Here is a 16,739-nt window from a genome sequence, read left to right on the forward strand (position 1 = left end):
GAGACATGGTACATGTGAAGTGTGTGCACTGGAGACATGGTACATGTGAAGTGTGTGCACTGGAGACATGGTACATGTGAAGTGTGTGCACTGGAGACACGGTACATGTGAAGTGTGTGCACTTGAGACACGGTACATGTGAAGTGTGTGCACTTAAACAAACTCACACATTTCACCAGTCCTTTGGGAAATAGTTGATCATGACAGAAACCAAATATCCATTACTTACATGTTCATTTCCTTTGAAGAGATGGTGCAAGGCATAGTTTTCTTTTTCTGTTGTTTGTGCTTCTGATATAGTAGCTGATGACATTATGTTTAAATTTTGAGTTATAGTACATAGTATAAATATATATACACAGTCTGAAAGCATTATATCTCATTGCTCCTCAACTGTGTATTTCCTTTATGCTTATGCCCTCACGTTTTGTCCCACTGGTTCTGTTACTAACATCCTGCTTTGATTCTGATTTCAAGAATCCTGAACTTGGCTCTTCATTTTGCCTAGAATGTTCTTCCCATGTTACATCATTTAGATTGCTGCTCAAATATCACCAAACCAGACAGCTCTTCTCTGACCATGCTTTTCTCTTTTCCAGACATTGTTTGTGTTCTTCCAAGTATCTGTTGCCAAAGCTGTATTTATATCCTATAAACACATTTTAATTGTTTCTCCCAGTTTACTCTCATGTGTGAGTTCCATAAGGGCAGGGATTTCTATACATTCTTATATCCCCTATGTAGACAGTACATCCTTCATAAATTACAACCTAGGAATGAGAGTTCATTTGTAAGCATGCATTATTTAGATGTGTGTTTGTCTATTGTTTTGCAGTCATATAAACATATATGTGTATTGTAACTATGACTGACTATGAAACATGTAGGAAATATGAATATGGATATTGAATAAATATATATACACAGTCTGAAATCCTTATTACGTATCATGAAAAATTTAAAAGGAGACATTCTCCATAGTCTAGTTTTACATACCTTCCAGTTATTTTTAATGAGAAATTGTTGGATGAAGTACAAGAGAGTCTGCTGTGTATTCAATTCTACTTATTAGGAAAAAAATGTTAAAGTTAATCCCTAATGCAGCCAGCAAAGACTCTCTAGTTTTGAAATAACCTCATTTATAAATATTCCTGCAAAGAAGTTATTTTAAAAGAATTCAGAACTTCCCTTCTTCAAACGACATGGAAAGAAGTACCAGGCTCTGGGACAATTCTCACTCTTTCTAATGTGTGGATGGGGTAGGATCATCAGGGATACGGATGAAGGTGGAGGCTGTTATTACTGACGTGAGGTTGGTCTAGCAAACACAGTAATGTCAATAATCTGTCATGGGAGATTTGGAAGCTTTTATGTTACTGCAGGGTGCCCCTCCTCCCTCCCCTGACATCCTTCGGGACATAAACTTAAATCATTTCCAGTTTAATGTTACAAGGATCCAGATCAGCCTCGAAAACAACCTTAAAAATATTCCCATCAATTCCAAGTGCATTCCCCACAGAACGCTTTCTCTCTCCGTGTCTGTGGCAGTTCATAAAAGCTGCAACAAAGTTGTCTTTCTGAGACAGCTATTGCACGGTTTGTTTCATACAGGCTCTTACGAGATGCCTTTTGATGATCACTAAATGTGATCATTTGACACTTAAAGATTTAGTGATATGTTCAAAGAGGTTATAACGGGTGTTCTCTATTTTTCAAGTATTTTTAGGTTTGTCAGTTCAAGGTTATTCAGAAAATGCAAATGCTCCCGTAAGATTTATTTCTAACATTTGCAAGAAAACAGTCTATGCAGAGTGCTACTCACACAAGTGCAGTAGCACACACAGACTTAGATGATCAATTGTCGATATCAGCAGGAACACAGGAAAGATGCCCAGTATAAGTCACCATGTAGTAGTTGTCATGGATGTGTGAGTGTGCTTCCTGCCGGGAATTTATGGTGCAACTCATCTGTTTATCAGGATATATGTAAATATGCATCATATGACCATAAATTCATAGATTGCGCTTATATCCCTAGTCACTAAACATGGAGCATACAAAGTATTTGTGTTTTTACACAGTGTTTTAACTACCATTTCCCTTTTTTTTTTTTTTTTTTTTTTGGTTTTTCGAGACAGGGTTTCTCTGTAGCCTTGGTGCCTGTCCCGGAACTAGCTCTTGTAGACCAGGCTGGCCTTGAGCCCCCAGAGATCCACCTGCCTCTGCCTCCCGAGTGCTGGGATTAAAGGCGTGCGCCACCACCGCCCGGCTTTTTGGTTTTTTTTTTTTTTTTTTTTTTTTTACCATTTCCCTTTTTACAACAATATCATATCAACAAACTATATTTCACCATTCCCATCACTGATAATTTTTACTGATTCTAATATCAGATAATTATAAATAGGTCAAAGGTCATTACAATTATCTTTGCCCCTAAAGATTTTTTTCACCGGTATGTTTGGTGAAAATACTACCTTCTGGAAAGATTCTTGTATTATTTGATCACTAATTAGAAATGTATTTATCAGACCTATTGCAATATTGCTAAATAACTAGAAAGCACGACACTAGCCATCTTTAAAGCAAATTTCTTGATGTTTTTGCAGTGCAGGTTATTCGTTGCTGCTGTTCAGGTACTGATCAAATTCATAATGGTGAACACCTTTCCATATACCTGGCTCTGGTTCCTTTGTATGTGTGGCCTTGTGTGACATTTCCTTTGTCACGTTACTACATATTTTTATAGACTATACTTGGGGCATAATGCTGTTTGCTTGAATGCCTGTATTAACACTTAGAAGAAAATTGAAATCAAACTTGCAGTATGTGGTTCTTAACTATTTCTATAATGTCTTCATAGAAGGCAAAAAATGTGTGTTTCATAGCTTCCCAGACCATTTTTTTTTAAATTTTGTTTTGATCTGTTTCACTTATATAAGGTCTCCTTCTGTAGGTTACACTAGCTTCCAATGTCAGACTCTAGTGTCTCTGCCTTCTGAGCGCTGATATGATAAATGTGGATCATTCATAACACATTTTCTGGTTTGGTTCCTATTATTTAAGAAAGATCCTTATGCACAAAAAAATTTTCTCAAGTCATTTCTTCATGATGTAATGTAGAAGAAGGTAAAAATGTCCTATCATTGCTCCATTTCTAGGTTGTATTTTTTTAAATTTTGAAACATGTTTTTACCTCTAAATATCCTTAAATTTCTTCGTGTTGGTGAATGGTTTGAGGAAAGAGCCTTTGAATCATATTTTGAAATCATTTTTTCAAGAAGATTTAAATTTCTCAACAGTTTTCCTTGCCTTCATTGTCACATATTAAAAATTAATGAGCCAGAGAACCGCTTTCTTCCTTGTCCGTTCTGTTTCACGAGCTTAATGACAGTTTCTGGTTCTCTACTCCAGCTCTTCAACAAATAAAATTTATAATCCTCAAATCCTCCTATACTTTTATTCAGAACTTTCCTGTATAATCAATAAAATCATGTCCAAGGCAGCATTTAGAATACCCTTTTCTACGTTTTCCTTTTGAGTAAGTAGACTCTGTTGTGTGGCTAGCAATCGTGTGCGTCTGGTAAAACTGGGCCTCATTCTTTCACTTGTGATTTCTTTAAGAGTCAAAATTTGGTCTTATTTAAGAGTTGATAACATTAATACATCTGACATAATATTTACAGGAGTATAAATACACTCAGTATTCTTATGAAATATAAAAATGCCAACATTACATGCCAAGTTCTGTGTTCCCTTTCCTAAGACGTCCCTTCTTTCTTTACCTGGACACAAACACAGCCTGACTTTTTAAAAATTTCTTCGGCTTTCTTAATAGTTAACTATGATTATTTGAAATTTCAAACGTTTTAATTTTGACTATTTTAAACTGCACATAAACATTCAGAGTATTTTCCTTTTAACTCAACCTTCAGTTTAAAAAGCATCATTCGTGTTTCTGAAAACCAACTTGCAAAGAATCTAAGTTGAATGATTGTAATATTCGACATTCCACAAAAGGCAAAACTGTGGAACAAAAAACCTCCAGGATAGCCAAGGATTGGAGCTGCAGAAACGATGAGAGGGAGGAACACAGAGGAATTTTAGCACAGGAAAAATATTATACATTAAGCTATACTGCTAGACAGTTGTCACTGTGCACATGCAGAACCCTCAGGTTTTACAATAAAATTTAATGTAAGCAATGGACTTTGAGTAATGATGGTTCATCCGTGCAAACAGATGGTTTCGAGTGTGGGCTGTTGACTGGGGTGGAGGTTGTGCTACATGGAAACTGTAGTTACTGTACAGTCTTGCTATGGCCATGAATCTGCTCTAAAAGTTATGCTTCTGAATAGAAAACCTTGAAATTCAGGTGCAATTAAAAAATAAGTTAATATATCAGTAATGAATTAACTAACTGCAATGAATAATAAATAAAACAGAATGTTGCAGCTTAAAATTATTGTGTGGGTATACTACATTATTGGATAACTAGCATTTACCAACTGTCTCTCCCTACAGTTTAAGCTTTGTGAATACCAGATTTTTATGTATCTTATTCCTTTGTGTATCTTCAGAGCCTAGAATTTCCTAATACATAATAGACATTTGCTCTTTAGTGTAGCGAATGTAGCAATAGATGCTAGAAGATTTTCTCATTATCCTCTCTGGTGATGTTTGAATATTTTCATATATAGTGTAATATGTTAACTTTATTTAATTAAAATATAGTTATATCATTCCCTCCACTCCTCAAATTCATAGCCTCTTTTTGTTATTGTCATGTATGTGTTTGTGTGTGTGTGTGTGTGTGTTTGTGTAATTATATAAACACAAGAATACATTTATTCTTGATAATATTTTCAGCAGGGCTCACTGCTTGGACAACTATTTAGTGGACTCGTTTCCAGGTGAGACTAATTCTCCCACAGAACATTTCTTTACCGCCTTCATCTAGGAATAGACCCTGGTTAGATGTTCCCCCTTTGTATTGGCATGTCAACTTTTGTTGTCTTTCTCCGGTCTAGCTTAAACGGCCATATTTTTGGGATTTCCTGGCTGTAGGTTCCTAGATGTCTAGAAGATGAAGTCTTGTAGCAGATTTCCTGCTACTCTGGCTCATTAAGATAGTTTACATATTTTAACACAACCAGCCTCACAAACCTTGAATAAAACTCTGGTGGGATAGCGTTAACAGCTATGTGGGCTCTTAGCGTTAACAGCTATGGTTTGCTTTAGAACAGGGCATTTACTCTGAGAACTCCCAAGACTCTTTCAAGGTCTAAACCCAGCTGCTGGAATCCTTAGGTTCAGCAGGTGAAGGCACTTGCAGCATTTTGAATTATTCCATAGAGTTCTATTTAATCCATCTGTTGTTTGAATGGCACTAGTCTTCTCAACTGTGACTGTGGCTATTACACCCCGTAATTCTGTGTCACCCTCCCACAGCCAATCTTTGCTTGAGTGAGTAGGGGGCCACTCTGAGAATATTGAGGTGGACGGAGTAGGAGGAAAGGTGCCATTGCATGTTTTCAACCTGTCGCCTTAACCTGAGACTCAACCCACACTACTGATTTTTTTTTTTTTTGAAGACCAATTGCATCCAGGTTCCTTTGCTTTTTTTTTTTTTTCCAGATTCTTGTGCTGTCAATCAGCTTGCTTCTTGACAAAGAGCTTCATATTCAGATTTTTATGGTTCAGTGGTCACTCATCGCTCTTGGCATCCAGTCCTCAACTTGTCTGTTTGGTTCGGACTTGAGATTTAGCCTTCTTGTAATCACATTGATGACGAATCAGAGACAAGTACAAGTGTTTATTGTTTTGTAAATTTAGTAGAGCCTTTCCCAGAGTTTCAAGACCAAATTGACGGAGAATAAACAATTTTTACCACAGATCTTTCTTTTTTCCAAATTTCAGTCAATGGAATTCACACATTAAATATACTGTAAATTTTATATATGCTGTGAGACTGCAGCAGATTGAAAACACCATAAGTTGCACCTAGCTCCTATCTTATGTCATTTGACTGACAATTTAAACATTATTTGAAATAAAATATAGAAACAAAAATAGTCATTTGAGCATATACTAATATTAATGATTCATTAAACAAATTCTTGAAATATATTTAAACAAATCTTTGATTAGATACTAGATATATAATAAAATCCTGAGATCTATATTATGTTGATACTATATTATCTCATATATATATGATATATATATATATATAAATTCTTGTTCATTAAACAAATATGCTTCAAACTAGTTCACATCAAAGAAATAGGTGGTATCACTCATAGTGATAGTATATTAAAACTATGGCTTAAGTCAGTGTTTTTGATTTACCTCGTTTGAGCTAGTTTTCTCCAAAATTATCCATCTAAAACAAAAGTGCTTAGATTCTGTTGAAAGCTACATGATTTTAGTGCAATTTACCTCAAAGCAAATGTTATTCTGGCAATAGCCTCTATTTTATGTAGTGCCATGCAGCATATACGAGAGAAATACTAGATTCTAATCAAGTGGAAACAATGAAGCAATTAAATCAATGAAAAATGTGAAGGCACACAAAGAAAGTAGATTAAATCTTCAACACTAAGGAAAATGACCCCCTGCCATGAAGTGCCACCATGTCCGTGTGTGAGCGCTGAATCAGAAAGAGCCCAAAGAAATGTGTTCAAGGCCTAAATAAGTTCCCAGCAGCAGAAACAGCAGGGCGGCAGGAGGACACCATCAGCAGAGGGGCACAGACCAAGTTCAGAAAAAGAAAACAGATCTCGAGATTGTCAATTCCAAAGTAAATCAGCACGGAAAGTTGTTATAGAACCCTTTGGAGATACTATGACTGAGAAGAAATTTAAAGAAAATTTCCCCAATCCCAGAAAGAAAATACTCCTAGATCACATAAAACAAAACAAAAAACAAGAAAACAAAAACTTACCAACTCACAGAACTGCATGCTACGCATACCAGACCAGGTGAACGTCGTTGGATGCCTTGCAGTTTCTCTTACAGGTGTTGACGATGAAACCTATTGCTGAAAATGTCATAGTGAATATCCGTTTGTAGAACCAACCAGTCTTACGACATGGAAAGCAAGAATTAACCGATAAGGAAGTCACAATCCTATTTCTTTCAAAAGTTTATTTTAGTGTATGGATGCAGCATTATTTTTACATGTAAATACACTGATTGTTACTCGTTTTGACTTTTAAATCTTTTCCCATCAACAAGAGTATGTTTATTTTGCTGCTGGTCCCTTCCAGGAACCATGTAAGCCTCAAAGGCAAGATTAGGAGACACACAGCCAACGTTCAATTGGGGTCCTGAGCTAGAATTGAGCATGCGCCCTCTCTCTGCTCTTCAGTCCTCAGATTTGGTACAGCGGAGGAGGAGGGGGGTTGGTAGAAAGCATGCAATATAAAAGAACACTTAAATTCTGAAACTAGTTAGCGGTCTTCACACAATTCACTTCACTTTGGAGAAGTCCTCCTTGCTTCCCCGCTTCCCCTTTTTTCTGTCTTGTTTTCATTGTGCTTGGACCAAAGCATTCAGATTTTTGCTTCATTCTTTCCCATTGAATTATTCTCTTGGTACCCCATAAATCCTGATGTAGAGTTTCTTGTAATAAAGCATAGAGTCGTCGATTTTAAAAAGCTTAGCTTTTCAATTTTTCCTGTACTTACTCGTATTTTAAGCTAGGGCCCCATGCATGCTAGGCAAGCATGCTACCACTGAGCTATGCCTAGCTCCTATTTTTTAGACTTACGTTAGTTTTGTTACCTTTGGTCAAATCCAAACATCTACAAAGAGTTGTACTCTTCCCAAGATGCACTTTATCTTCTTTGAACAGTGTGTTCAAGCTGCCACTGACTTTTATCTGTTTTCTAAAATGTTGAAAATTCATGTACACAGCAAAATAAAATAATAAAAAATTGCAATGAAAAGTAATTACTCATAAGCAAGCATATACAGCTGCCATTTTGCTAGTTCTCTTTCGTGAAGAGTTTTTCCTCTTTCTAGGCCTCTTTTGTTTTGGTTTGCCTGTCTTTACCTGTCATTTACATGTCTTTACATGTCATCTGGGTTTGGCCTGACACCATTCTTATTTTCCTTATATATCTTCTAGTTTTATTTCCTTTGTGGTGGGCATATAACACTTTAGATTAAACTGATCATCAATTATATTCAGTCATAATCAAGTCATATTATTTAACTTCACCCATTTATCAATGCCATATCTTCTTTATGTGTATTTCTCACCCATTTTAATAGGCTTTTTCTTAGTCCCAGGGAAGGAATCCAGGGCCCCACACATGCTGAGCAAGCACTCCCCCATTCGGCATATCCCTGGACTCTAGACGTTTATCTCATTTGTATTATAACTTCGTGTGTTAGAAACTATTCTTTGCTATAATTCAAAATTAAAGAATTGCAGCCAGTTCCTCAAGAACACTGAGTTTGAGTCTCAATAAAATGGAGATGGAATTGATCAGGAAACAATTGCACTGTTGGCCATCCTACTTTGGTAAGAAGAGATTTATAGTGTGTTAGGGCAGATGAGAACTATTTGACGGGCTGCAGGGGTACTGCAGTGGGAAAGAGAACTTGTTGCTCATGCAGAGGACTAGAGTTCAGGTCTCAACATCACCTGTATGGGAAGGAGAAAGAGACTTACCAGTACCCGCATCGCTATTTCCAGATAATCTGACCCCTCTTCCCTCTCCTCAAGTACCGTCCAAATGATCACACATGCAGAGAGACAAATACATATTCCCATAAACAAAATAAATCTTTAAAAAGGAAATACTGAACTAAATATATTTCAATTCAGAAGTTGTTGAATGGATAATTTTCATTTAATACTTTAATAAAATAAATTAATTCATATAAAAATGTTAATATTTTTCTGATTTCTCCTTTTACAGGGGTAGTAAAAGATTAATCCAACAAAAATGACAACATAGGAAGTCTGACCTCCAGCAAAAGTGAAGATATATACTACAACATGGTATCTCTAGTGCATCAAATGTTTACTGTAACACTTATATGACTGAGGCCAAATGAACAATCTAGCGTGTTACTGAATGTGTTCTTCCAAGCTAGAATGACTAGATAGAATTTGATTGACAGATGAAATTCACTGAAGCCAGGACAGAAAGATAAAACGGGTTAATTTTTTTCCCAGTGTAAAATGAACAAATCAAACTGAAACAAAACCCTCCATACTTTTGTGCATAAGCTCCAAAAGTTGTGTAGAACGTTCTGAAATCTTTTATAATGTAATTGACAAACCTTAAAGTATTAAATAAGTAGACACTCAGGATTCATTTCAGAAAAACAAAAAGCTTCTCTCTGATGAAATAGTGGTGTGTCTGGAAATACAGGGTGCCCATGAGTGAGTGTAGGTGTGCATGATATTGATACTGAGCGCTTCAGGGTACCTGCATTTCCCTTCTTGCCTCGAAGCTTCCACAGATTGTCCTGTTACATGCTTGGAATTCTCCTGGTTCTTGTCTTCATAGAAGCTGGGATAGGGACATGATGTCACATCTGGCTGTATGTGAATTCTTTGGTTTGAAGACATATCTTCATGTTTTTCTAACTGCTTTTTTTCTAATTGCTTTACCCACTCAACCAGATCCCAACCCTCTACATGTTTCAGAAAGATGTGCTGATCTTAATCCCAAGAGTCAAAAATTTCCAGGTTGGAATTGATTACATGACCCAAATGAGGTCAACCAACTTTGCATTCTAAGTTCTTTCTTTTAGACTGGGGTGTCTCTGACATTTTCTTTCACTGGGCTAGGCTTTCCACACATATGACAATATATATGATATAATACATATGGTAACCATATGACTGCAGATAGGAAAAGATTCATCGGAACTTTGAGGGGCTAACACAGAATAAAATAATCTCAGGCAGAATTATGTTTGTAAGAAATTTAATGTTATTCATATGCCATTGAAATCTTATAACTGAACAATAGTATCTTTAAAAAATTTAATCTTCTTTATACTTTAAAAATGAAAGGAAAATAAAGGGAGTCTCCAGGGAAAATGCTGGCCCAGGGACTTGAGTCCACTTCAGAGCCTGTGAAACACGTTCTCCTTCAAACATACGACACACATGTTCAACTTCTCACACATCACACGTGCAATGTAACACATAGAATAAAATATCTCTAGTAAATAATCGTATGTTTTATACCTACTGATAATACAATAAAAACTGACTCTGTCCTAGAACAATATTCCCATGTCTTTTCTCATGGAACTATTAAAAAAATGACATTTCTGTTGACAGCTCTTCATATTTTTGTTTTGTTTTGTTTTGGTTTGGTTTTTTTTTTTTTTGAGACTGAATTTCTTTGTAGCTTTGAGGCTGTCCTGGATCTCACTGTGTAGCCCAGGCTGGCCTTGAACTCACAGACGTTCCCTGCCTCTGCGTCCTGAGTGCTAGAATTAAAGGCATGCACCACCACGGCTAGCAGGTTTTCATTTTAAGTACAGAATCAACTCAAAGATATTCCTATATTTTGTTTTACTCCTAGTCCATTATATAAGCCTCATCTTTTAAAAGAGAATTTATTTAAAAAGATAAAGCAAATTTTATTTTTTATACCATAGATATTTAATCATGAACATTTTCCTCAACAGTTATGTCTGAGAACTTTAGAGTTATGATGAATGACAATCAATCCATATCATTCTGGTTTTACTAAAAGGTAGATCTTAGAATCTATCTTTAGTTTGAATGCCCACTGTTGCCCATGTAGACAAGTTAGGAACAACTGTAACAGCAATATGTAAGATGACAACCCCGAAAGAAATTAGCAGTGCAAACTTAAATCTTCAAATACAAACAACAGATCAATATATCGAATAAGTCCAAAACTAATACTAAAAACACCCCATTAACATTGTATTTTTCTCTCATCAGGACCCTTGGAAACTTAAGACATAAAATAAGATCCTGATGTAAGTGGGTTTAGCCTTTCACACAAGAGTTTATAAAACAGAAAGCAAATTTTTAGCATTTCACAAAACACTGGGGTTCCCTGACAGAATTCCGGGATTGCTGGCCTCCTTTCAACTTCAGACTGAAAGTGCAGCCTGACAGAAATGAGTAGGAGTTGAAATTGGGCTGACCTTTGAGCGCATGCGGGCTTCTCCGTTTGTGTCCCTGTCTTATTTTGACCTTTACTTAAAACGAAACACAAAGAATGACAGTACTTAGCTTTCATAAGTTGGGGAAAGATAGTTACTTATTAAATGTCTGCATTTCCCCTTCCCTGCTCCACCTCAGTCTCTTTGAAGATGGCATCAATCAGATGGACTTTTGGTCACAATTGAAAGAAAATACAATGAAATGCATTTGGACAAAAAAAGGGAATTTATTGGCTCTCATAAAATGATAAGACTGGATTCAAGGCCCAGAAAATATAATTAGGACTTGGTTTCTCTCCATCTCTTTACTCTGCCGTCTGTCATGTTGGCTTCAGTTCCCAGCGTCACACGGTAGCAAGAGGTTGCCCAGAGCACCAACCTCAGAACGCTCTCAGGTTTAAGGGATTGCAGAAAAGTGTGCAGAAAAGTGAACATCTTTCTCCTGGAATTCACAAAAGAAACTTTGCTTAAGTTTGGTGTGGGTCACATGCCAGAATCTTGACCAACAAGTGTGACTCACAGGAACAGACCCAGGGTCCATTTCCAGGTTCTGCACTCTGTGTCAGAGATATCAGAGCTGTGGACACCACGGGGCTGATGCCTTATTATCAGAATCACACAGAGGCAAGAAGACATTTTTCACCTTTGAAAAACAATGATATTTCTAACACCCTCTGCTTTGATACCTGAAAATCCCTAAGAACCCTCCCCATCAGCTCAAAGTATTCTTCCTTCCAACCATTTGATTTTGTTCATGTTTTAGTTCTTGAATTCAGCGTCTCCTATTGACACTCAAGTTGTAAGTGTTTGATCTTTTGTAAGTGTTTGGCGCAGTTTAAAGCAAGTGGTGGAACTTTAAGAGGTGGGGCCTCGTGAAAGGTCTTTCGTTCTCTTGCTACTCATGAGCCACACTGCTTTCTCCACCACATTCCTCAGCTACGACATGTTGCCTCATCCGAGACCTAAATAGCAATAAGACCAACCGACTAATCACAGTCCGGAAACACCAAAAACTGGGAGCCATGGCAGAGTTTCTGTCTTTCTACGTTATCGCAAGAATTCGTTTGAGCAATGCGGAGCTATCCCGCATCTCCCAAGACCCTGCTCCACTAACTCTCCAAGCCAGTAGCCACCGTCCGTTTCAGAGCTCCCAAAGGATTCTGGACATGCCAGCACAGATTGCACTGTGTTATACAAACTTCCTGGTTATCTGGATGCTCTTTTCCTGTTTTGTGGATGGCTCACATTAAGCCATCGTTGTCCAGCATGAAAATGACCCAAGAAGAGTTATTTAATAAAGGTATACTAACTGAATGAATGAATAATGGAGGGAATGAATGACTCAGATGATAGAGCATGGGTATGTATGTATGGAAGACTGGACCCCTAAATGTGACCCAGCTGGGATTCGTAGCAGACAATTTCAGTCACAGTTAGATAAATAAATGTTAGAATTCTCATCACTTTTAGGCCTCGGGACATTTTCGTCGGAATAAAGATAACTGTGGTAGCATTACAAAACTTAGGTTGATCCTGCCTGCCTTTGCTATATTCTTTCTGTGTCTCTCTGTCTGTCTGTCTCTTACCTCCTCTCCTGCCCCCTCCTTCTCTCTTCATAAAAAAACTATATTTTCCTAAATGCTTAATTAAAAATGATGCAATGCAGCTCCTATTTTTCAGGGGTTTCATATATAATCCCAAATGGTGAGCAACTCAGGGAAAGCACTGGCCACGTTTTTGCTACAGTGAAATCTTTAGACGAAGCACTTTTTTTTCTGACAATTTATTTGACTACAAAGTATCTGTCAGGCTTCAGAGGGGAAAAAATCATCCAGAGTTTTCAAGAGAAGGAACTTCTAAAGGTAGATGAAGCCAACTCATTTCAAGGGGGGAAAAAAGTAGATTAGCCAACGGTGAAATCTCTACAGTCCCAGGGAGATTTTTTTTTTCTTGCTTGAATTTTGCTGAAGCAAGGTTTTCATCAATTATTCCCATGAAAGCATAAAAGTGCTTTGGGTATATGACTCTCTCTCTTAAAGGCAAATGTTCTCTTTTAAATATCATTTCAAGACTTACTTTAAAAATATATACGAGCCATATATGACTGTGGTACCTCTATAAAATAAGCAAAAATGTACATAAGTGTATAGAATATTTTAATCCTTCTCTAATCTATCCTAGCCCTTCCATGCTGGCAATTACCCCTAATTTCTTGTGTCTTTTCAGACATATTTTAACCTCATCTACATTATTCTTTATAAAGCCTCCTCAATTTATTTTTTGTAAATCTTTTTCCATATTACTGCTTTTTTATTGATCAGAAAATTTTATGGCACTTAATTCCAACACAAAATCTAAGCCCCCATCCCTGAGTCCCATATAGTTCTGAGTTGACCTGAGGCAACCCCAACCAGATGCATGCTCCTAGGACTCTGAACTAAAAGTGAACGAGACAAGAAGTTAAGGCATCACGAGGGTGGAAATCCTACAGACACAGCTGTGGCAGCTGAGACAACACATGGTCTGGGCTGTGCCTCTTGTGGGCTGCAGCACTTCCTAATTCCCGATTTCCTTTGGAGCTTCCTGTTTCCAGCAGTCTTCTTCCTGTTCCCATGGATACCAGAAGTCTATAAGGCACAGTGTGACTGCTCTTAGTACTTCAGGATGTCTGTCTCTCTGTTATTTTCTAATATAGACTTCTTTCTCTCTTTGTACTTACATTTCCCCCATTGTATTACAGATGTGCCCTGTACAATTGCATCCTCTTCAAAGTGACATAATATTAGATTTTTATAGATCAAATCTCAAAACTTCTTTTAATAGAAATTCTTTGAATACAAGTAATCAAATTCAATTTATTCATTTTTTTTTACCTTTGGTCCTTTCCCCATTTTAACAGCTAATATCTTAATCAAATATAAAGTACGGGCTATGATAAGTCAAGTAAATGCATTAACTTCCAAAAGAACACATTACAATGCCTGTAAATGTTACCCAGGGTCCCATTCCCTTCCAGATGTACAACACAGTGGAATTCAACAAGAAGGGGAGGAGTCAGCATACCCACCTATGATCAAGCCAATTTTATATTTTGGTTGTGAGCCTTGCCTTTAATGGCTGAGCCACCTCTCCAGCACATAACCTGCTTGTCGAACCTCACAGAGGGAGGAAGGATTGTAGGAGCCAGAGGGGTCAAGAACACCACAAGTGTTCCCACAGAATCAACTAAGCAGGGCTCATAGGGGCTCACAGAGACTGAAGTGACAATCATGAAGCCTGTATGGGTGCTAGGTTCCCTGCATGCATGTTTCAGTCATGTAGCTTGGTGCTCTTGTGGGACTCCTAACAGTGGGACTGGGGTGGGGCGTCTGACTCTTTTGCTTGCTCTTGGCATCCTTTTCCTCCTACTGGGCTGCCTTATGCAGCCTTGATGTGAGGGTTTGTGCCTAGTCTTGTTGTGTCTTGTTGGACCCTGTTCCTTTGATGTTCTGAGGAGGCCTGCCTTATTCTGAAGAGGAACAAAGGAGCAATGGATCTGGGGGAGATGGGAGGTTAGAGGAGGAAACTGGGAGGAGTGGAGGGAGAGGAATTTGTGCTCAGAATGCAATGGTAATGTATGAGAGAAGAATATATCATATATATATATATACATATATAATATATATAATCAAGTGACTTTTAAGAGGGTGCATTTTCAATAATCAAGGATACTCTCCAACATATGGTGATAGGGAAACAGTCAAACTATAAGACATAAAGACAGGATATAGAGGATATACTTTTTTTTTTTTGACAAAATCCCAACAGGGCTCTTAGCTAATTGGGGAAATAAAAACGTTTCAAAATTTTAAATAATTTTATTTAAATAAATGCTATTGAATTCTTTTAAACTCAAATATGGATGTTTTCATATGTAGAAATTTTATACAATAGCAGGAGAGTTTTTCTACGAGCTATAAATTCTATCAATTAATTTTCATTTCTCTTTCTGGACTGCCTGCATAATGCATTGTCTACAGCGTCTCACTTAAACGTGTTTATAAAGGTAACAACAGAGAAATTGTGGGAAGCACTTTTACTGTTCATGCTCCAGAGAAAGACGATATTTAGTCACCAGTGTTACAGTCTTCCTGCCGAAGCATTACTAGAGCCTGGCTTCCTACCTGCTACACCATTAGGGGGTTCCCTCGGTGCTCTGAAACTGTTATTCCCACGCTGGTTCTTAGCTTTCTAATGCTAAAAACAATAAAGACATGTGTAAGACTAATAATTAGAAAGAGAGAACTCAACTGACTTTTCAGGATCAGAACCCAAACTGTGGGATAATCTCTCTTTAACTATTGCTAGCCATTATTCAAGCATACCACTGAGGTTTCTACTTCAATTAGAAATTACACACACACACACACACACACACACACACACACACACACACACACATTTAAATATATAAATCTACCTTACTATAGGTTTGCAAAAGTAAAATTTCTGTTTCAAAATAAAATATATATAACTTCTAGATATTTGCCCTCATCTTTTTGCAACTTAGGCAGTTTAATATTTTTACAGTATCTTATCATTTTCTTAGGATTTCTATTCTTGTTTATTTCTTAAATCATTTACAACATATTCAAACATAATAATCTCTTTTGAATTGTTTAATTACCTCTGTTCTTTGTTGCTTCTTCTAATATGCCTTCCTGTTGTTGACTCCCCTTAATCTGGAACCACAGGGTTCCAAGAATTTTAGAGTAAAAAAAAAAAAAAATTCCAAGCCCCCTTTTCCAAAGAACTTTCTTCTATACAAAGACAGAACTTGCAAATTATGACTAAACCTAAAATTGAGATTTGAATTACTGCGAACGTGGGAAAAGAGTGAATACCAAGAATGTTTATATTCACGAGGAGACCAGATAGAAGGAAGGTCAAGGTCAAACATTAGGATTGACTGAAGGTGATGGTGTCACCAGGAAGCACTAGGGGGCGTCAAGCATGCTCACTGTGTGAGAAAGCCATTGTCTGCCTCCCAAGGTGGCTTGGGAAATGCCATCAGTGGAGTTGTTCCTACTTTTCATGGTGACAGCCTCTATCTTTCTGTTATGTGTTTTTTGTGTGTGAATAAAGTTACCTTTTAAAGTTGAAAAAAAAAAAAGAACCAAACTCTCAGTTTTACTTATTATGTTCATTCCAAATAAGAGGCATAGTTTGTATCAATTTAATAAGTGGCGTATTTATTGCATAGGCAGGATTTAAACTTGAAGACATATTTTAAGCTTTCTAAGGCTCCTCCGGTTACTAAATTCCAATGACTAAGAGCTTTCACCTCTGCATCCTAGCAACAGACGTTCTGTTTGCTTACAGCTTGTCAGGAAGACTAGAAAATGATAATAAAATATTTTTCCTGGGGAGTCTTTTTGGGGTCAGTGTGGGAGTTTTATTTTTTTTTAACTTTTTTTTTTTTGAGAAAAGGAAAAAAAAAACAAGTTTCCACCTCCTCCCAGCCTCCCATTTCCCTCCCCCTCCTCCCACCCTTCCCCCTCCTCCCACCCTTCTCCCCCTCCCCC

This window comes from Microtus ochrogaster, unplaced genomic scaffold (genome assembly GCF_000317375.1).
Source record: "Microtus ochrogaster isolate Prairie Vole_2 unplaced genomic scaffold, MicOch1.0 UNK19, whole genome shotgun sequence".
NCBI classification, from domain to species: domain Eukaryota; kingdom Metazoa; phylum Chordata; class Mammalia; order Rodentia; family Cricetidae; genus Microtus; species Microtus ochrogaster.